This window comes from Taudactylus pleione, unplaced genomic scaffold (assembly GCF_031769625.1).
Source record: "Taudactylus pleione unplaced genomic scaffold, aTauple2 ptg000282l, whole genome shotgun sequence".
In the NCBI taxonomy this organism is placed as follows: Eukaryota; Metazoa; Chordata; class Amphibia; order Anura; family Myobatrachidae; genus Taudactylus; species Taudactylus pleione.
Window position 1 is genome coordinate 16,203,090 of NW_028284684.1, and position 22,644 is coordinate 16,225,733.

General features: G+C 43.4%; 1 protein-coding gene across 5 annotated transcripts in view; it reads left to right on the forward strand.

Annotated features, from left to right (window-relative positions):
- CCDC92 (coiled-coil domain containing 92) overlaps positions 1-22,644 on the forward strand; it is a 66,007-nt gene that overhangs the window by 12,511 nt on the left and 30,852 nt on the right. The window contains exon 1 of one of the 5 annotated variants that reach the window (XM_088482174.1): positions 9,806-9,849. The exons of 2 other annotated variants lie outside the window; for them this stretch is intronic. The gene's annotated coding sequence lies outside the window, so the exon portion shown is untranslated. Of the gene's footprint in view, positions 1-9,805; positions 9,850-9,936; positions 10,046-10,392; positions 10,477-22,644 lie in introns of those variants that run through there. 2 more of the 5 variants (XM_088482172.1, XM_088482171.1) reach the window with 2 other exon arrangements.

Sequence of the window (22,644 nt, forward strand, 5' to 3'; positions counted from 1 at the left end):
TATCAGCCTCTCAGTATCTATGTCACAGTTGACAGTCATGTTGACACTCAGGTACCACAACACTTGGAAAAGATGGAGTTGTGGGCGAGTACAAGCTCAGAAAAGCCGGTGTGTGTGTGTGTGAGAGCAAACATAGCAACATGTACTTCACTGACTTGCAGTGGTGGCACGGACACAGCCCAGCAGCCGTCCTTGTCAGTGGATATTCCCGGCTGTAACACGGCCACCGTGCCGTGTCCGTGCCGTCTGAAAGGATCCATCTATTTACATAGTTCACTAAAATTTATACACGGCAAAAAAAACGGCCGTTTTGTTTGCCGGCCGGTCAAAACCGGTGTGTGTGAAATAGCCCTTAGAAAGTGGCCATTAAGGAGGAAAGTAGACAGTCGTTGATTGAAGTAAGCGGGTGAGGGGCAGTGTGAGTGGAAAAGAGGTTTGAGATGTAGTGGTTGAGGGCTTTGTAAGTGAGTTAGAGGAGTTTGAAATTGATTTGTTGTAGTATAGGTGCTACTAACACACAATAACAAAATAGCTGTTTGACATATGCTGGGCCTTTTATGGAAACTGGTGCATTGATAATTACAAATACACCTATTTTTGCAAAATTAAAGTATAATGGTTTTAGGGTGAAGAACACATATTGCTGACCAAGATGTTAGTCTCTGCATAGGTTGTCCCTTGCTGAGTGGGATTTTGCTTAATGTTACTACAGTACTATCACATGCAAAGAGATACTTGATTTCCCATTACAAGATTATCTGAGAATTTGTGGTTGAAGAAGGTCCATGTGGGAGGTTTGTATTCGGTGGACAGCCATAGAGCATTTTGTTTCTGCAATACTTGATTTGTACATGTCTGCGGATGTGCTGAAAGCCAGGCCTCAGGCTTTTTTTACCATCTGTGCCTTTTTCATATTCCAGGTGTATTGCACATTTCTAGGAACACTTAAACCAATGTAATAAAATCATTAAAACACAGAAGATTGGCATATGTAATAAAGACCGTTCCATTACCCCCTCACTTGTCTTTCATTTAGGACATAAATGTGGTGAGTCCGGGCAGTATTCTAGCAAGAAAATTAAAAGTTATAGAAAGTGGTTATCCTATAGTAGTAGTCAGGTGGACTGGCAACCGATTCATACCCACAAATCTGCAAATGGCTGGCATAATCTGGAATGAAGGCATGCTGTGAATGCACTACTGGTTATGTATGTGGTGAATAAGTGAACGCATTGTCACGGTGTTGGAATGCTGGTAATAGCATCCTTTATCATCCCTAAATTACTTTGTTTTCTCACCTATATTGCACAAAAAGATATGTATTAAAATGTGTGATATAGTGGCTCCCTTTTGTACTATATGTATGTGCCCTGCATCACCTGTATTACACATAATCAGAATCTGATTGGTTGCTGTAGGTTATAGAGTAAATTGTTACCTGTGCACCCAGAGCCTGCTCTAGGCATAGGCAAACAAAGCAAATGCCTTGGGGCATCCAAGCCCACCTAGGGCCGACGGTCTGTGGAAGGCACTGAGGCATGGGGCACCTGCTACTGGCTGGGACAGCTTTGCGATTCTGTCTTTGCAATTATGGTAATGCAGCAGGAGGCATCATGCCTTCTGCATGCATTCATGTTCCGTGCTACATCCATGGACACCGCATCGGAACATCGTGTCCACTGGCCGGCTGAGTGACCATGGGGTCATGCAGGCCGGCCATCGCAGATGAGGGAAAGAGGCCAGGAAATTCTTGTCAGCTAGACGGAGATCCTGGCCTCTCACCTCCCACCTGCCCCCAAATGGAAAGACTGTCAATCACTGACAATCTTCTGACACTCTGCCTACAATCCTGCAGGACCCGTAATGTAGCATTCCCGCTAGGCTGTATTAGCAGGGCGCTGCTCCCTGCCCTCTTTCTGGAGGGAAAAAGCGCCCTGTCCTCCTTCTGGGGGGCAAAAAGCGCCCTGCCCTCACCGCGCATCGCACCTGTGGGTGCCGTCTACACCTGCGGGTTGCAGTGTCCCACAGGTGGGGAAATGTGCGGTGACCCGGTCACCGCCGGTGAATAGACGCTGGGCGCATGCGCCCGGCATCTAGTCTACCTTTCAGCAGCGCTTGGGGGCTGCCTGGCGTGTCCGTACGTGCAGGACACGCCCCCAAGAGTGATGATAAGGTGACGCATCTTAGACACGCCCCCTTTTCAGGTTTGTGCGCACAGAGGTGCCCTCTCTAGCTCCGGTGCCCTGTCTGCCGCCAGAGCTAGAGTGAACACTATGTAATGCACATGCACAGAACGGGTCCTGCCACGCGCAGATTCCCAATTATTGGGAATCTGCGTTCAGCAGTGCACTGCTGACTGAGGGCTATAGTCTGAAGTGGTGTAAGCTCTGTGTCTAGTATTGATCCTGGCTCTTATTAATAGAAGCTAAAAGTGTACTGACAAAACTGTTCACACAGATCTCATGCATCAGGATAACGTCATTTAAAGTGACTTGGAAATGAACAGCACACTGCTTTCTTTTATTTAAAGGACCACTAATTCTAAGATACAAGTTAGTTGCCTCATGTAAAAGAGTTAACACATTCACACATATCCCATGCAGCAGAGGTTCCCAAACTCCGCCATTACATCCACATTTTGAGGTTATCCATGCTTGAGCACAGGAAACTTAATTAGTACCTCAGTCAATTTGATTTTACCATCTGGACTCAAGCAGGATATCCTTAAAACCTGGATTGTTATGGCGGAGTTTGGGAAACTCTGTCATACAGTGATGGAAGATGAGCAGTTTGATAGTGTATATTTTAGAGGGGTTGATGTGACATATAATATAAAGCTATTCAAACCATAAATTAAATTACATTCCCTTGTGTTTCTTGGGGGCAGCTCACTCCCAGTGTTGTATGCCTGCTGTAACCAATTCTGAAAGGGTGAAGAGTGAAAGGAGCGCCTAATATAGTGTATTATTTTTAAACAATGTGTATCCAAAAAGTTCCAGTGCATATTGTGCTTACCAATATATCTGTGAGTTTTGCTTCACAATGATAATTCACTCAATGGGGTCAAGTTATATAATAAAATTGGCAAGATATTCCCTGAAAACAGCTGTTTCGAGGAATACCCGCAAATATTAATTATCCCTCGAATTTACCATGGAGTAAATGCAGCAGATATCTCCATATATCACATTATATAATGCTGTTATAAATGCCAGGTACTAGGTCTAACGGTTAGCATCTGGCACAATGGTTAGTAGGTAACAATGCTGAATGAATGCAATGTAGAGCCTCATGGTATATGGCTATACACGAGGGTGGTTCAATAAGTAAGGTAACAAGACCTCTCACATGTGTAATGTTTTCTATTTCATTCACACCAGGCCAGAGCAGGTAGACCACTGCTTTCTCTCATAGCCGTTAGACTGTGCCTTATAGCAGTTATACTGTTCCAACATCAGTTCTTACCTACTCTCTCTGAAGCTGTGGAGTCTCGTGAATTTTCTGCAAGAGTGTCTGAATCTCTTTATCCCACCCACTGCCTAGTGAAGTGGGCAGGATGGGGAGATAATTGCTAAGAATCGCGGCTTCATATGGAGGGGTTGGGATAAATGGCATAAAATGAATAAGGGGAACTAATGTGTTGCATAACGTGAATAAGGGTACTGCTTTGTGACATAATGTACAATAAGGGTACTACTGTGTGGCATAATGTGAATAAGGGGAACTACTTTGTGGCATAATGTAAGTAATAAGGATACTACTGTGTGGCATAATGTGAATATGGGGCATTACTGTGTGGCATAATGTGCAATAAGGTTACTGCTGTGTGGCATAAAATGAATAAAGGGTACTACTGTGTGGCATAATGTGCAATAAGGGTACTGCGTGTTGCATAGTGTGCAATAAGCGTACTCATGTGTGGCGTAATGTGCAATAAGGGTACTGCTGTGTTGCATAGTGTGCACTAAGCATGCTACTGTGTGGCGTAATGTGAATAAGGGGCATTACTGTGTGGCATAATATGTATAAGGGGCCCTACTGTGTAGCATAATGTGAATAATGGACATTACTGTGTGGCATTGTGGGCACTACTGTGTGGAGTTATGTGGCATAATGTGAATAAGGGGCACTACTGTGTGGTGTAATGTGAGTTGGAAGCTCTATTGTGGAGTGCCATTTCAAATGACTACGCCACTCGTGATGAGTAACCACACCTATTTTTTGGATGCTCCATAGGCAACACTGAAGGTGACATAAGTTCTGGTGAGGGGTTGGAACTGGGACCACCCATTACCAATGTCTAGTTTCACCTATGAGAGCGCCTACTTCTAAAAGCTTTGTTTATTTTTCAGTAGTTTGTTTAGCGTGATCCAGTAGACTCCTGCCAATCTGTGCTGTAGTATCTATGGGCTTGAATACTATGGTGAGAATCTATAATAGTCATGAAACTGTCATTCCTGATCAAGGGTTAAGTGGGCCATGTCAGTAGGCATTCATTAATGACTTAACAGCTATTTATACATAGATTACATTGTAATCCTGTAATAGGAAATACACACCTGATCATTGCTGATTAAAGCAAAGCTTCAATGTACTTTCCATGGATTTTAAAGCAATAGGATTTTAACTGAATATGTTTGACATTATAATGAGATTAGCCCAGCATAGTGAGATCAGGATGTATTGTGACATAAAAAATGGACTAATACAATATACAGTCAGGTGCATAAATATTGGGACATTGACAGAATTTTCATATTTTGGCCTCTATTCACCACCACAATGATTTTGAAATGAAACAAACAAGATGTGCTTTAACTGCAGACTTTCAGATTTAATTTGAGGGTAATTACATCCAAAACAGGTGAAAATTCTGTCAATGTCCCAATATTTATGCACCTGACTGTATGTGTTAGTGGTCATGTCAATATATAAGATATAATCACATTTTCATTATGGAGCTTTATGACTGGGAATGTTGTTTGCTAAATGCAAGTGCATGTCTGGCTCACAGCCTTGGTGTTATGGATCGGGTGCTATTAGTGTGGAGTTTGTATGTTCTCACCATCAGTGGCGTTTTAAGAGAGGAGGGGGCCAGTGTGCAGCCGCCGTTTGTAGTTCTGTATTCATGCCAGAATCTACTGCGCATACTTTGGTCTCCGGGAAAATGGCGCCCGCTCCTATTTTCCCAGGGACATCTTGTCTGTGCATGCGCAGATCACCATGAAAATGGCCACCGCCATTTTCCCAGTGATTCTTGTGCGGAGCAGCACATCGGAATCTGCGGTTAAGTATTTTTAACTATGGGTGCAGGGTGTGCGGTCTGTGCCCCCATTATAAAGATGCCTATGCTCACCATGTTTGTACAAGTTTCCTCCTACAAACCAAAGATTGTGGTAAAAGATAACCTTAGTGTGTCTGTATGGTAGGGAATATAGAGCCTGATTCAGCAAGGATCGCTATTGCTGTCACGGTAGCAATCGCGCATGCAGTTCTGCTGCGAAAGTATGCTAATTATTGCAATCAAAAAGCACTCTCACTGACATGTAGATGTCCACTTCCCCTCTAGCACATCTGTAATACCTGGCAATCCAGCAAAAACATCAGTAACATCGAAGTACATCGGTGTCACTCGCACATTTAAGGCAGGTCTGACCCTACCAGTGGCGGGCTGGGCCGGGGGGAAGGGTGCCATCTGCCCCCCAGGCCGGTACAATTTTAATATTCCCGGGCCGCAAGGCTCCAGCAGGCAGGCAGCGGATGCTCCAGCTCCCTACGCAGCTTGAGAGAAGATTGGGCCACCGGCGATGGGCCAGTCCCATCATGTCCCCCTATGCCAGGCCGCCCCACACTACCTACCCGGCCGCAGCTACTCGATCGGAGCTCTGATCGGGCATCGGAGTCCTGGCTCCAGGCTTCCCTATACTAAAATGGCCGTGGGAGGGCTGCCGCGCATGCCCAGCCGCAGCAGCTCTCCCCATGGGCCTTTGCGGAGCTTGTGAGCCACAACTCATGGCTCCGCCCCCATCCATGTCCGGTGGACTCCAGCAGCAGCTACACGGCATCCATGCACGGCAAACAGGTAAGGGCAGGGGATCTAGCATCAACCGTAAGGGGGGCAGTGGCACTTGAGCGTGTCACTGTCTCACGTTTATTTTATATTAGGGCAATGGGCTGCATACCCCCCCTCCCCCGATCTCCCTCACCCACACACTCCAAGTCCTCTTCTTTAAGTGGTAAAGTCTCCCAGGTCAGGTAAGTAATTGTCATTGTAATGTTGTATCATATATATGTATGTATGTGTGTGTATACATATGTATGTATGTGTGTGTGTATATATATATATATATATATATATATTAGAGTATTTCTGTAAACACTGAGTGCCGCCATTCTTGCTGTGTGTGTGTGTGTGTGTAAGTATATATGAATATATATATATATATATATATATATATATATATATATATATACACACACACACACACACACCGTATTTTTTATTTTTTACACTAACTTATACATGAGCTAGATAGAGAGGATACAGTCAGTTTGCCAGCTAATAAATCCCAGTGTCGTAGTCCCAACCTGGAACTAAACATAGGCGTCAAAATTCTGACGCTAGTTTAGATACCGACGCTGGAATCCTGTAGGTATAGCAGGGCGCCTTAGTTGTAAGTCGCGGGCAGGGAGGGTTAGTTTTAGAAACCACAGTGGGGGGGGTTAGGCACCACTTGGGGGGGTTAGGGTTAGGCATTAGGGGGGACGGTAAGGTTTAGGCATCAGGGAGGAAGGAGAAGGGGGAGGGTTAGGATACCGACCGACGGGTATCGATATACTAACCCTGTCAGGATGCCGGCGTCGGGATTCTGACCGCCGGGATCCCGAGGAAGGGGGGGGGGGGTTGGGGGCCCCAGAGATATTAGTGTACCGGGCCCCAAGGTTTCTGTTGCCAGCCCTGTGTATACTGTATGTATTATAAATACTGCTGGGGTCCTATGTGTTTACTAATTATATAAAATATCATACATTTATGTTGCACTTGCACATATATTAATTTAGGTGACATATACATGTGAATGTCACCTAAAGAATTACTACACACGCAAGTGCAACGTAAGTGCCACTGCAAGCATATTTTATATTAGTAACAAACACATAGGACACTTCACTATTATATATTGCAGGGGTCCTCCTATACTATATGTAATTATTTAGGCGATGGAATGATATATAGTGTAGGTGTCTTATGTTTTTGTTACTTATATATCATGCACATTGATATTTATGTAGGTTGTACTTGCACATGTGCATGTCACCTAAATAATTACTAAATTTTCCCCCTACGTAAATGTCAATGTGCATGGTACATAAGTAACAAACATACTGGACAGCTGCAATATATTTCATCCCATCCCATAGATAGCTATCACATATAGGATAGGACCCCTGCAAAAAACAAAAAAATAAAATATTTTCTGCTCTGCAGCGGCACATTACGCAAACCACACCCCCAACATTATTGTCACGCCCATTTTAAAATTGCATTCGCTGGTAGAAAATCTGGACCACTTGCCCTTGTTTGCCCCCCAGGCTGAAAGTTGCCAGCCAGCCCCTGGACCCTACCACTAAATTGCTAACTTTCTTGCACACAGTGAGAGCTCAAGCTGCATAGGCCATCTCATTGGCTAATTTATGCACGCCCCTGCAATGGCATTCAAACGCACTGGCACGCCTGCGTATCTCCGACCACTCCCCGTCACCACCACCAAGCGGTACTTCCTGTCAATCACTCTGCGATGTGTCTGCGTAGTCACTGCGATCGCAGACCCGATTGCAGTGGTGCCTTTGCACACTGCGATGCATACGCAGTGAGAACAATTTGCCGTCTGCATACGCTTTAGCAGTTGCGATCCTTGCTGAATCAGGCCCATAGACTGTAAACTCCCCTGGGGCAGGGACTAATGTGAATGAGTATTCTCTGCAAAGCACTGCACAATATGTCGGTGCTCTATAAAAGACTATTAATAAATAAATAATACGTGAAGCAAAGTGTTTTGCATTCACTTACAAAATTAAGATATCATGTTGCAGGACAATGTCCTGCTTATTATGTAAAGAACATGTACAGAGTTCACTTATTTTATGGTGCATACACACGATCAGATTTTTCCTTCAGATATGAACGATAACGATTTAAAAATCGTTCAGTCGTTCATATCTGAAGGAAAATCGTTCATATCTGACATGCCTGAACGATGGACGATCAACGATGCGCGTTCCCGATGGTCAGATAACGATTTCTGACATCTGATGGGTTTGCAGTCAGACTTGGACGATTCCATTCATTTTAATGCAGTCAAAAATCGTTCAATCGTTCAAATCGTTCAAATCGTTCAAAACTATGTTAAAATCGTTCAAATCGTTCAGATCGTTTAATCGTTCAATCGTTCATCTGACAAATCTGACAAGTCTGACAAATCTGACCGTGTGTACGCTCCATAAAATATGACAAATTTATAGTTACTAAAATATTTTTTTTTGTTTATTTACATTATTACAGTTTATATTCATTTATTGGCAGCATTTCCCAAACACCGGTTTCCCAATCCATGCGGATTAAATTGCACATACTGTAAATAAATTCAAGATCTGCAATAAATGAAGGAATGTCAGTTATTTTAATTTAGTAATCAAATTGACTTTTGATATATTTGTTTTAGATTATTACTGAATTGCTAAATTAATATTTGGAACACATTTATGATTCAGAGTATGGCTTATATGAAAAAAAAATAAAACATTTTCTTTCTACGATCTATTATCATGGTAATTTAAAAGTATATAGTTATATATAACAGACTTATTAAAATTGCAAGTATATAATAATACTGTTCTGATTATAAATATTTCTTGTATTTTTATTGTTTCAAAAACAAAAATCCTAATTCACCTATCTCGCAGAAAACTGTGAACACAAATAAAGTATTCTGTCCATTTTACCTCTAGTGCTGGCCATCTGAGGGCAATTTTGTGAAATCACAGCTTTCTAGAGTTTATTTGGGTTTGCAAACCACCCAATTCATTACAACAAACTTGGGGAAAATCTCAGTAAAACCATCATTTTCAATCACAACTCATCATAAATTGCTGACATTTTTACATATAAATAATACAATTTGCTGGATATAATTTGGTGTGACAGGTAAAATAGCTGAAACTGCCAAAACTTTCAGCTATATTGCCTGTCAGCCTGTGTTAATAAAAAAAAGTTTAAAAAAACCCTCTTTTTGCCTCTTCACATCACCCCTGTATTATTTCAAAATAAATCTGTACCCCAAGTATTGGAAAAATATAATAAAGTTTGCACATTTTATATTTAAAGTATTTACAATGGCCCTTTTTAATATTGTAACACTGGGTATAGAAATGAAAACTCCAGGCAGGCAGGTACTTGGTAAAACAGTGGCTTTTAATGGTAGCAGACACTGCACCTTAGTGTACGTGAGCATAGGGCTGGATACACACAGGCACATAACAGAAAATTAGCAAATAAACATAAAAGTAAATGTCCCAGCACTCCTTGCACTAATGTCTGTGGACCCTCCAGGTCCTGGCACCTTAATGCTAACCACCACCCCATGCCTATCACCTGGCCAAATTGTTCAGCATCAGGAGCAAGGAGCATCAGGTGTGTGGGAGTTGAAACCCTTCCTGTGCTCCAGTGATTATTCCAGCTGGGTCTGTGTGAATGTGAAAACCTGGAATTCCACACCTCCACTGCTAATGCAGAACGCACAGGTTTCACTCCAGCTTCCCTTGGAAGGAGCCTGATACAACCACCAGAATGTGGGTAATTCTGATGAGAGACAACCCTCACCACACATTTCTCCCCCCCTTTACACATATTCCTTGGTGACGGCTGACACCCTTCAGCCTTCCGAACCACCTTTCCAGGCGTGTCTTCTTCATGCAAAAAGATAAGCAAATACTAGACCTGTGTGGATCAGTTAGGTTTGAGGCACTCTGCAGCAGTAAAAAGGAGGTATGCCAGCATCCCAAAATAGGAGGTACTGCGCTGGCGTGTCCTAGTCAAAACAAGCAAATATATTTAATGAATAATTTATTAAAAAGACAAATAAAAATAACTAATTTCTAGATAACAGATTAGTTTTTAAATCTTAGGTAGCAGCCAAATAAAAGTGTAATTATAAACACACAGTGGTAACTTATACTGCAACAATGTCCCATTCAGATACAAAATGTCATATCTTAAAGATCTCTAGTGTAGACACCTGCATGATAACATCAGTTGATATAGCGGCTCCTATTTTCAAAACCAGTACTTTGATTCCTATAAAGACAATAAGGTGTCTCCCGATTCCAGCCTGATTCTATTACCTGCAGGAATTGGAGGTTCTCCCTGCCTGGACGGTGTCCGCAACTCCAGCTGACAAACTGCACCACTGAGCCGCGGTATGCCTAACCATGTTGCTGTCTATTAGGACACTCTATGACTGTGGTGAGACAACCATTGCAGGGAACAAGGAGCAACAGGTGTTTGGGAGTTTAAACCCTTCCTGTGCTCCAGTGATTATTCCAGCTGGGTCTGTGTAATGCAGAACGCACAGGTTTCACTCCAGCCTCCCTTGCAGGGAGCTGATTCCACCAGAATGTGGGTAATTCAGGTGACAGACAACCCCTCTCACCACAATATATAACATATTTATTATGGCACCATTTTATATATTAAATATTTATTGTGGTCCCCTTTATATTGAAAATATATTTTATGACCCCCTTTATATTTAAAATATTTTTATGACCCCCAATATATATTAAATACTAATAATGCCCCCAAAATACTTTAAATATTTATTATGCCCCATATATTTATTATATAATGTTGCCAGCCAGCCCCTATTGCCTCATTATTTGTCTGTAGTGGTTGTAATATATAGTTACTTTCAATCTTCATATTGTCTTGATCCAATGCAATACATGTATTAATCAAAATAATAAAAATAAATAAATAAGACCCCTCAACAGAGCCTATGTTGTGAAATGAGTTACTATCTGGGTGCCCACCTACTTAACCAATGGCCAGTAAATCAGGAGCGGTCTTGATGGATAAGAGATTGCTCCAAACCAATGTGCATCGTTTTCAAATGAAAAAAATGCACATTGGCAAAATTTACCCCCTGACGGGGATTTGTTGTTTTACTGGTATGATGGTAAAATTTGTATAAGGTTATCTGTATCATTGTTTGTGTGGTTATTGCCTGACTACTCTGCATGGGGTCACTTAGTTTTTATAGGCCTATCTGTGACCATCTTTAGCAATTTCAAGTTATACACTTCAGATATACACAATCCAATTTACAGAGCTATTTTCAAAGCCTAACTTGACTGTTCACAAAGTAATTAATGCGGTAACAGAGTTAAGTTTCAGTTTGATAATTAACCGGCTTTTAGAAGGTAAATTATAATAATCCTGTTTTGGCCTCTAAACCGGGGCAATATTTATAGTATAACCTGCAGATTTATATTTTCAATCAATGTTATTTACTCAAACCACAAAATATTTGTAAAACAACTGCAATGTATTTGTTATAGAATTGTGCTACACTTATTTTAACATTAGAATTAAGGAAGCGTAAAAACTTCGAGCTAAAAACTTTCCCAGTGGAACTGGATGAAATAATCTTCCTGTCTTATATGACCTGTGAGAAGGGTGGCAGCATTTCCATTATTATATGTTGATGACAGCAGAAGAAATATTATTGCTGCTACGACAACATTGTTTTTTCAAATTAGATGTTTTAATTTCTTAAGTAGATGCTTAACAGCTCTGTGGCTGCAACTTTTGGCTTTGGAGAAACAAACACAAGCAAATGGACTAGGGTTTTCTACCAACATGTGGAGAAATGGGCATGTGTGTGCGGGCATATTTTGTATAATGTGGGTGTGGATTATGTAGGTAATATATGACAAATTGTTATGTCAAAGAGAAGAATCAAATACAATACCTACCAGCCCTATCTGACTACTATTATAGTGACATGCATACATTAAATAGAGCACTCTAATGGCCTATATACAATAAACAAGGCATTAAAGTGATCTTTTTGCAACACACTGAGCATTCTATTGACCTCTATACTATACAGACAGCATTCTAGTGACCTCAATACATTATAGACAGCATTATATTGATCTACTGTATATACAAAACAGAATTTAGAATGCACAGAGCAATCTAGTGACAGATTTACAATATTAATAGTATTTTGTATACAATACTGAAAACATTGTAATAAACTAAATACAATATCTAGAACACTCTAGTGGTCTTTATATAATACAGACAACATTTTCGTGATCTCTATACAACTCAGAAAACGTGTGTGACATCAATATAATACAGATAGCATTATAGTGATCAATATACAATACAGAGGGCACCTTAGTGATCAGTACAGAATACAGAGAGTACCAATACACAATAGATAGACAACATCTTAATAAATATTATAAAATAATGATAGCATTGTAGTCACATCCACATTAAACAGAAAGCATTCCAGTGGTCTCTATATAACACAGAGATTTTTCTCTATAGAGTAACTTTTTCAGGACCAGTAGTCAAAACACAATGCATACTAGTGGTATCATACCATTCAGTACCAATTCTGTTGTGGAGACCACTATAAAATGCAGGCCACCCAAAACCTCTGGTGGGTTACTATACAGACATTAGAGCTATGATAACTTTACTTACAGACATCAGTTGAACAATCCTTTAATGGAATAGGAGTCCTAACTACTGAGAGGAACAAGCGGCTAGATGACCTGCAGTTCAACTTAGATGAATTGAACATAGAAATTGCTGAAATTATATTTGGATAAAGGTCTCCTAGAGGAAATGATGGTTAATGATTTGAAAGCAACTTTATTGGACACTGACATGCATCTAAAGCAAGCTACACACTATACAATTATTGGGCTGATTTGACAATAATGGGGTGATCGGCCTGATTTATTGTATAGTGTGTATGAATGAGCATTTTGGCGTTTCGCCAAGTCACGAATATCCCGGTCTCAATTTCCCGATATCGAGCAGTGTGTGCATTTTCGATAATCTGTTGATATTTCCTATGTTTTCCTGTCGCTATGTCACCCTCATTTTGTGTGGACATATGCAAAATCAGTGTGGTGTGGTGGAAAATCAGCAGCTTCTAATAAAAAATGTTATAATGTGTAGCACAGATATTGGGGCTGGCAATTTGCCAAAAAATCGCCCCGTTTCTCATCCCAATAAAAAAAATCTGACATTGCGTAGCTAGCTTAACCCAGGCATATAGGTCCCTTACTAAATGGAGCAGACTTAAAAAGACCATGAAATGTGATTATGAAAAAGGCAAGGAAGAAAAGTCTAATGGATTTTTAAAGCACCCACATTTCTATTTACCTGGATCCAGGGGCGTTTAAAGGGAGGAGGCCCATCTGCAGACTCAGGGCCTGATTCTGAGATGGACGCTCTGAAATAGCGCTCGCTCTGAATCCGGGTGTTTGTTTTTTTTGGAGCAGCCTCCTGGCCACTCGCATAGCTGTGGGTGACCACCCACAGTTATAGCGAGCGGCCAGGTTGATGGTCGTGATGGTCAAGACCATCGCGGCCATCGTGTCCGCCGCCATTTTCCCGGTGATCTTATTGCTCTGCAGCGCGGCTTTGCAGAGCAGTACTACGGACAGGTAAGTATAAGACTATGGGTGCAGGGTATGCGGCGTGGGCTCCCCTGGACCCGTGTGCACCGCATACCTTGCACCCATTATAGATACGCCCCTGCCCGGATCTCTACAAGCGCACAGATTTAGATACCAACAGACTTTGTTTTACGATTAATGTATTGGGAAAGCTACTGGGCTTTACATTATAGAGGACTTTACAGAAATTGCACTTTGCATTTACAGAGATCCCTCAGTCCTCTTCTCAGATTGGCCTCCATGGATACACTGACTGCAGGGACTTTCACATAGAGGACCTCATTCAGACCCGCTCGCAAATGCTGAGCACTCACAAGCGGGTCGACGTTTAGGCCCTGCGCACGTGCAGCGGCCGCACTGCGCTTGCGCAAGCCCCGGAGCGAGAGAGAAATTCTCTCTGTCCGGAGCTCACTACAAAAGGGGTGGCTGTCGATGTTGATCGACAGCTTGCCCCGTTTTGTAGGCGTGGCAGGGGGGTGGTTTCACAAATGGAGGCGAACCCCTTGCTGTTTTGTGGGCGGCCGCACTGACATCAGCAGTGATGTCAGTGGGGAGCTTTCTGCTCGATCAGAGCAGGAAGCTCCCTGGGGCTTGCGGTTGCCGAGACCCAACCTTAGGGTCTCGTCGCAAGCCCCGATGGTCGCAATGGTCTTGACCATCGCGACCATCAACCTGGTCAGTCGCTAAAGCTGTGGGTGGTAACCCACAGCTTAGCTAGCGACCAGGAGGCCGCACTTGAAAACACAAGCGGTCGTCCACATTCAGAGCGACCGCTCGCATTTTGCAAGCGCCTCTGAATGAGGGCCAGAGAGTGGTGGATGCCTCCCAAGCAAACCCATGGTGTGAGTCATGTAGTGCTACATAGCATTATACTGTAATAAGCAGCATTGGCATACCACAGCTCTGCTAACCACTTAGCTGCTGAATTTCCCCACCCCCCAAAAAAAAAGGTCAGAATTTTTTTATTTTATTATTTAATAAAGTTTGGAATGTATTTTTAAAAATATATTTAAATGTTTTATTAAAATATAACATACTTAGAGGGTATTTTTCTCCCCCGAGTCCACATAGGCCCCTATTGTAAAATCACCTCCCGCCCCCATCAGAGTTAGCCCCCCAGTGGCAAAAGATCCCCAGCATTATCACCCTCACTCACTAGTTTTAATAGATCCCAGTAGCGAGCCCCCACCCTCACCAACATTATCAGTGTGCCCCCACTGTTTAGTACCCCCCACCTCCCCATGTGTCACTGTACATTAATTTATATATTTTTACATATCCCCCCTCCCCCATTTCCTGGTCAGGTAAAGCATTCCTGGCTATGGACGCATCTCATGCACTAATGTTAAGCAAGTGGTTAAGGGACCCATGTGCAACTGAGCTGCGATTTCCCTTTCTGTCGACAACCAGCCTGCCTATTGGCGACCAAAACCACCGATTCGTGGACATCGATAATCTGCGTTCTCCCAGCCCCAGCAGAAAGGGGAATTGTGGCAATCCATTGCATATGTATGGCGTGTACTTTATGTGACAGAAAGAAGCTTTTACAATCTTTAGAGTTGTCAGTTTCTGTGGAATGAAACTTTCTTATATAAAGTGGACTTTATGCTGGCCTCAAAGATCCAATGGCCCAATAATAGGACAATGACCTTAAGATGTACATGCTGTAGGGAATGTGGTGTCTGGTTGGTGCCCAATAGGATACCCTTACTCCTTTAGCCTAAGGAGAAAAAAAGGGATTCCCATCCATCCTCATAGAATAGCAAGAAACAAGAGTAATATTTCTGGGGCTGGAGTTCAGGTAAAGCAACACTGTTCAACTCCCTGAGGAAACGTCTGGATGCTGTTAAACGCGTTGCAACTTAAGTGAGATTTCCTTATTTTTTTTGTGCTTTATTTTTAGGCATATCAATTATTATGTCCTATTTTATCATGTGATACTGTTTTAAATTTATTTGGTTTTACATTTTATTTTAAATTATTTTTGTAAAGGTGCGTACACACGGTACGATATCTATGAACGATAACTATATCGTTCATTTTTATGCACTGAACGACCAACGATGCGCATTCCCGCATGAACGATAACGATATCTAGGATCGTCCGTACATGCAGGCCAACATGCACGATATTGCCAACTTTGCCTGTTCAGAGATGTGACAGGATGACTTCACTAAATATCTTTCAAGTCGTTGGTGGTACAGATCGTACCGTGTGTATGCAGTTTAAGTTTTTCATCAATTATTGCCTGCACTAGAGAAATCTGAACAATATTTGAAGTCAGGTAAATTATTTTAATGCTGTTACTTATAGATATCCTTGTTAAATACTCTTCTGTCCCTAGATTGTCCATCACTAAATTCACACAATGGTTTCGTAGTAATAATCTGGACACTAGGGATGTCACAATAGCTGTCCGTAAAGACTATCCATTTTTATTATTTATTATTTTGAATGGGCCACTCTGACCTAAAAAGTTAGGGACATTGTAGTATTACTAAAAGAAGGAAGTACTAGGTAAAACACTCCCTACACCTCCTATCCCGTTCACTAATATCTCCCCCGGAGGAGTTATACGGGGGTCTGCATGCGAACACGCATAATTGGGAATCTGCGATCAGCAGTGCACTGCTGAATCAGGCTCGAAGTCACTTACAGTACAGAACATTGCAAGACATGGTTTGTAAACATTGCTACGTCAGCAGACATAATACCCAAGGGAAAGGGGCCATTGTAGGCAGTGGGGAGGAGATGATGGTATAAGTGAGGGAAGGTGAAGCACATGAGGGACGAGGGCCCTGCTCATGGAGCTTACAGTCTGCTCTTTATAACTGACTCTCTGCTCCTTCCCCCTTCAGCTCAGCTACACTGTCTCACTGGCCAGCGGGTCGTCTGAGATGTTGAGACGGGGACCAACCCCCTTGCCGGTCCTCCCCGGTTATGAGCCGCTGGCCCACGGGCCGCTTCACACCCCTCCCCTTAGCAAACGCCAGTGCCATTTTGGCATCCTTTGCCCCAATAAACCTTGCGCTACCCAATAACTGAAACAACACAAGTTTTGGGCAAAATGGGTCACAGCTTTATTTATGTACATACCATGCTAATACACACACCAGAGATCGTAAGGCAAGGAAAGAATTGGTGGGCAAGGCTCTCATGGGGGGGCATGCCTGGCTGACCTTACAGATAAGCAACAACTGCCCTTCCTTGCACCATGTGGGTCAGGGCATGCTCGGCAACTGCCCCCAATTTCCAACTGGGGGGCCAGCTGCCATGAGCAATGCCACCCTTACTTGGCACGCAGCCCATATGGCCCAACCGTCCCAAGCTGGGGCCAGGTGTGCGGCCTGGTGAATATGCCTGGCTTTTTGAAATCCCCCAACATACCATTCCATATCATGCCTTGCTCACCACTTTCCCAGCCACACAAAGTCTCCAGCGTGCTGGGGACCGAAGCCCCACCCTGCGACCTCTAACACCACCATCGCTCTAGGGCCTCCTGAAAGGCATTGCTAAATAAATCTAGCCCCACGTCAACCAGGTGCACTCAGTGACCCCTGCATAACCCCATGCATTGTAACGTAATGTCCTTTTTGCCAAATGACAGTCCCCCCACCCACTGGTGTACACTAAATAGTGCAGGTTGGGTTCTACAAGCCGTTCTCATGGCGAACTTGCACTGCAAAGTTCATTTGCAATCCATTTCCAAACTTGCATTGCTTTTTCATAGGAAATTTGCGTTGTGCAGCCCCCTGAAGAGGTGAAAAGGTAGAGATACTTATTTTAAGGTAAAAATGTTGAGGACACTCTGCAGAACCTCTAGTACACACCTTCCAATGAATAATCATGCCCTTGGAGGGGTTTAAATAGCATAATTTGACCCAAAAAGTCATGTCAGTTTTCAGGTGAATTTCTCTAAAAAGCTAAAAATGGGTGTAAATGATGTGGGACAGGTATGTGGAGGTGTAAATGATGTGGGACAGGTATGTGGAGGTGTAAATGATGTGGGACAGGTACGTGGAGGTGTAAATGTTGGGGGACAGGTATGTGGAGGTGTAAATATTGGGGGACAGGTATGTGGAGGTGTAAATGATGTGGAGCAGGTATGTGGAGGTGTAAATGATGTGGAGCAGGTATGTGGAGGTGTAAATGATGTGGGACAGGTATGTGGAGGTGTAAATGATGTGGGGTAGGTATGTGGAGGTGTAAATGATGTAGGACAGGTATGTGGAGGTATAAATGATGTGGGGCAGGTATGTGGAGGTGTACATGATGTGGGGCAGGTATGTGGAGGTATAAATGATGTGGGGCAGGTATGTGGAGGTGTACATGATGTGGGACAAGTATGTGGAGGTGTAAATGATGTGGGACAGGTATGTGGAGGTATAAATGATGTGGGACAGGTATGTGGAGGTGTAAATGATGTGGGACAGGTATGTGGAGGTGTAAATGATGTGGGACAGGTATGTGGAGGTGTAAATGATGTGGGACTGGTATGTGTAGGTGTAAATGATGTGGGACAGGTATGTGGAGGTGTAAATGATGTGGAGCAGGTATGTGGAGGTGTAAATGATGTGGGACAGGTATGTGGAGGTGTAAATGATGTGGGGTAGGTATGTGGAGGTGTAAATGATGTGGGGTAGGTATGTGGAGGTATAAATGATGTGGGACAGGTATGTGGAGGTGTAAATGATGTAGGACAGGTATGTGGAGGTGTAAATGATGTGGGGCAGGTATGTGGAGGTGTAAATGATGTGGGGCAGGTATGTGGAGGTGTAAATGATGTAGGACAGGTATGTGGAGGTGTAAATGATGTGGGACAGGTATGTGGAGGTGTAAATGATGTGGGACTGGTATGTGGAGGTGTAAATGATGTGGGACAAGTATGTGGAGGTTGTAAATGATGTGGAGCAGGTATGTGGAGGTGTAAATGATGTGAGACAGGTATGTTGAGGTGTAAATGATGTGGGACAGGTATGTGGAGGTGTAAATGATGTGGGACAGGTATGTGGAGGAGACTTTGATGAAAAACACACTATAATTTTTCAACCAGTATTAAAAAGTGCAAAAACAGCCATTTGACACCTTTTAAAAACCTTCTGTACTTTCCTTATGGCCACTAACAGACTTTTATACACTGAATAGACAAAAGTCATGGGGTAGCAGTATATAAAGTTAATGGTGGTGTCACTGTACTGTGACATATTGTAAATGCCCAGACCTGCATCAGTTGTAATCCGATATCTTGTAAGTCAGTTTGAACACCAGCTAGGCTGCTCATGGCAAGGCGACGTGAATTATTGGAGTTTGAACTGGTATGATAGTGGGTGCCGGACAGGTGGGACTTTACATTTCCGAAGTTTTGTGGACATTTAACATTCCTCGATCTACGGTATCACATGTGTACTGGGAATCCCTCATGGAAGGCATCACCACCCACAGCGGACAGAGCAGTGGCTGGCTATGGGTGCTTAATGATCGTGCCCAGCTGCGCCTGACCAGAACTGTCCATGGTAACAGACAAGCGACACTGGCTCAAATCACATCCACATTCAATGCAAGAGGTACCAGACAGGCAGACACACATCCAGCAGGTCACTGAAGCTTTCTTAAGCTTCCATGGGACTCACCAAATGTCCCTGTTAACACTACAACACTAGACAGTGTGCCTCACCTGGTTTCGTGATACTGCTAATTGAACCCTGAAGGACTGGAACATGTGACTAGGTCCGATGAGTCACAGGGCCTGATTCAGAGCCGGACGCTATTTGCGAATGGTCGTTCTGAAAAACGGGCTGGCTATTTAAATTAAGTGCTCGCTCTTTGCGATCTGTTGACGCCTCTAAGTCTGAACGAGCTAACAAAACCTGCGGCCGCTATTTTTATAAAAACGCCCCCTGGCCGCTCGCATCCTACGTCATCTCCGCTATTTATTAGGTTAATCGAGTACATCGAAAGGCGTCTGAACTGCTCGCATGTGCTTGTGGTTGGATTTTCCTACCGCAATCATGCAAACAGTTCAGGCTAAGAAACAACCAAGTGACGTGGTCGGTGACGCTGCTTTGTTAATTATGCACACCCTTAAAACGCCCGTTTTGGCACGCCTGCGTTCGGATCACCACTCCCCGTTTTCAAGCACCTTCCCCTGTTACCACCCACAAACACCTCATTCTCTCACTCAAATTGTCAGGCATTCGCTATTTTGCGAGCACATGAATTTCGACTGCACTGACTGGTTCGCGCATGCGTATTACGAGCCGTACGCATGCACAGTTGTGCGAACATCGCTCGGAGCGAACGAGCAGCCGCTTACAAGCGGCTCTGAATCAGGCCCACTGTTCCAGTTGTTTTGAGCTGATGGTAGGGTTTAGATGCGGAGCAGACCCCATGAGGCCATGGACCCCAGTTGTCAACAAGGCACTGTGCAGACTGGTAGTGGTTCCATAATGGTGTGGGGTGTATTGACGTGGCATGGGTTGAGTCCGCTGGTTCGGTTGAACACGTCATTGACTGGTAACCGCTATGTCGCATTGCTTGATGACCATTTGCAACCATTCGTGGACTTCATGTATCCCCACATTGATGGAATATTCCAGCATGATAGTGCACCACGTCATCGGTCCCAAGTTGTCCAGAACTGGTTCGACAAGCATTCTGGAGAGTTCTGACGAATTGTGGCCACCACATTCACCAGCGAGCATTTATGAGATATGGTGGAGAGGTCCATTCGCACCCAAGATCCTGCACCTACAAATATCAAGGAGCTGTGGGAAGCTATCCAGACAGCATAGGTCAACATTTCTCCAAAGGTCTGCTGTTCACTTATGGAATCGATGCCACATGGAGTTGCTGCACTTCCCTGGGCTAGAGGGGGTCCTATACTAGCCATCTATCCCATGACTTTTGCCACTTCAGTGTATAGTTCTAACTGCTGCGATCTCAATTTTCACTTTTTTAAGGTCCAGTATGGTTTCTTCACTTTTTTATACACTTCTCCCAAGACACATTTTGTAGAAAAGTCGCGACTCCTGCAAATTGGCATTTGTAAATAGATCTTGTATTTCTCAGGTGCGAGCTTTAGTGCGATGTATGCGAGTTTCATGAGACAAACTCTAACTGGATTGAGCCCAATGAGAGAACAGGGTGTCATGAAACAGTATTGTATTATTAGTTAATCATCCTTAGCCACTATAATGGGTAGTTGTTTATTTAAGTCTAATGCACCCATTAGAGATTCATGTATAACAACATGGTGTGTGGGAATTAACATTTTCTGTGTGATCTGCAATTAGTGACATTTTTATGGCATAGATTTGTCAGCCGCCCGTAAGGTAAGTAGCATTGCAGGAAATCAATTGTCATTTGTGGATCTTCTTACAACAGGTTAAACCAGTTGTAAAAGACTTACAAGGTGCTTGTTTGGTAACATTTTTATAAACGGTCATCGATCCTGTGACTAAGTGACCAGGAGGCAGAAAACATGTTGGAACATTCACTGACATGTTGGGACACCTGATTATCCCTCATGTTGTGGTGACTTCAGCTTTATGAATGACTTTCAATATCCTCTCATCACCTGTGGTAACTGTTTGGGTGTTAGGCCTGTTTGTGATGTGTATAAGAGGGTGTGAATGATGTAGCATAATGGCAAATATTAATATTGATAATACTGTACATTGGATATACCCACAATCCCATAGTAGGTTATTGGGACTAAAGATAGGTGTCAAAATCCCAACGCCAGTCTAGATCCCGACAGCTGCCATAATCGAAGGTACACCAGGGTGTCTTAGCTGTTAGCTAAGGAGGGTTAGGTTTAGGCACCACGGGGGGGTTAGGGTTAGGCTTTGGGGGGGTAAGGTTAAAGTTAGGCAGCACTGGGGGGGGTTTAGGGTTAGGCACCACTGGGGGGACGGTTTAGGGTTAGGCACTAAGGGGGGACGGTTAGGTTTAAGCACAAAGGGGGGAGGGTTAGGGTTAAAGTGCAAGAAAGGAGGGTTAGGGGGAGAAGCAGGGAGGGTTAGTATAATTACCTGACCCCTGTCAGGATACCGAGCATCGGGATGCCGCTATGGGCACTATTGACAGCAAGCATCCTGATTGCCGGTATTTCATACCCAACCCGGTCAATGCTGTCAATGTTGTGTTTTGCTTAGTTTTCAGAAGTGGTATAAAAATATTTTGGAGAGCTGCAAATCTCTTTATACTCCACATAAACCAGAAACACTTTCGTTATGTACAGTGGGCCTGATGGTCCCTCACTGCTCATGTGCATGCCAGAGCCGGCTCCGGCCTGCGCGAGCCCCAGCGAGCGACGGCAGCTCCGTCGCTCCTGGGTTCACTACAAGACGGAACGGCTGTCGATATTGATTGACAGCTCGCCCCGTTTTGTAGGCGGGGAGGGGGAACCTAGGAACGCCTGCCTTTCCCGAAGGAATGCCTGCCGTTTGGGGACGGCCCCACTGACATCACGAGTGATGTCAGTGGTGAGCTTCCGGCTCTATTAGAGCCGGAAGCTCACTGGGGCTTGCGGCAGATGAGACCACAGCTTAGCGAGCGGCCAGAAGGCCAATGAATCAGGGCCAATGTTCACCTCATCCAGTTTTTTAGACCCTTATTCCAGAAATCCAGTTTTTTAGACTCTTATTCCAGAAATAACATCACATTAATTTGTGCATTTAAACAGTTTGTGGGATTAGTTTTGTCTATAGGATTATTACTGTCAAGTTGTTCTGTACAATGTATTGGTTAGCAGTCAGGTAGAGGGGGGAAAGATTTTACTCACAATCCACAATTTTCTGTCAGTTGAAACCATCAATAACATTTGATTTCCAGTGTATACTGAAGCATCTGTTCCTATCTGAATGATTAGATGT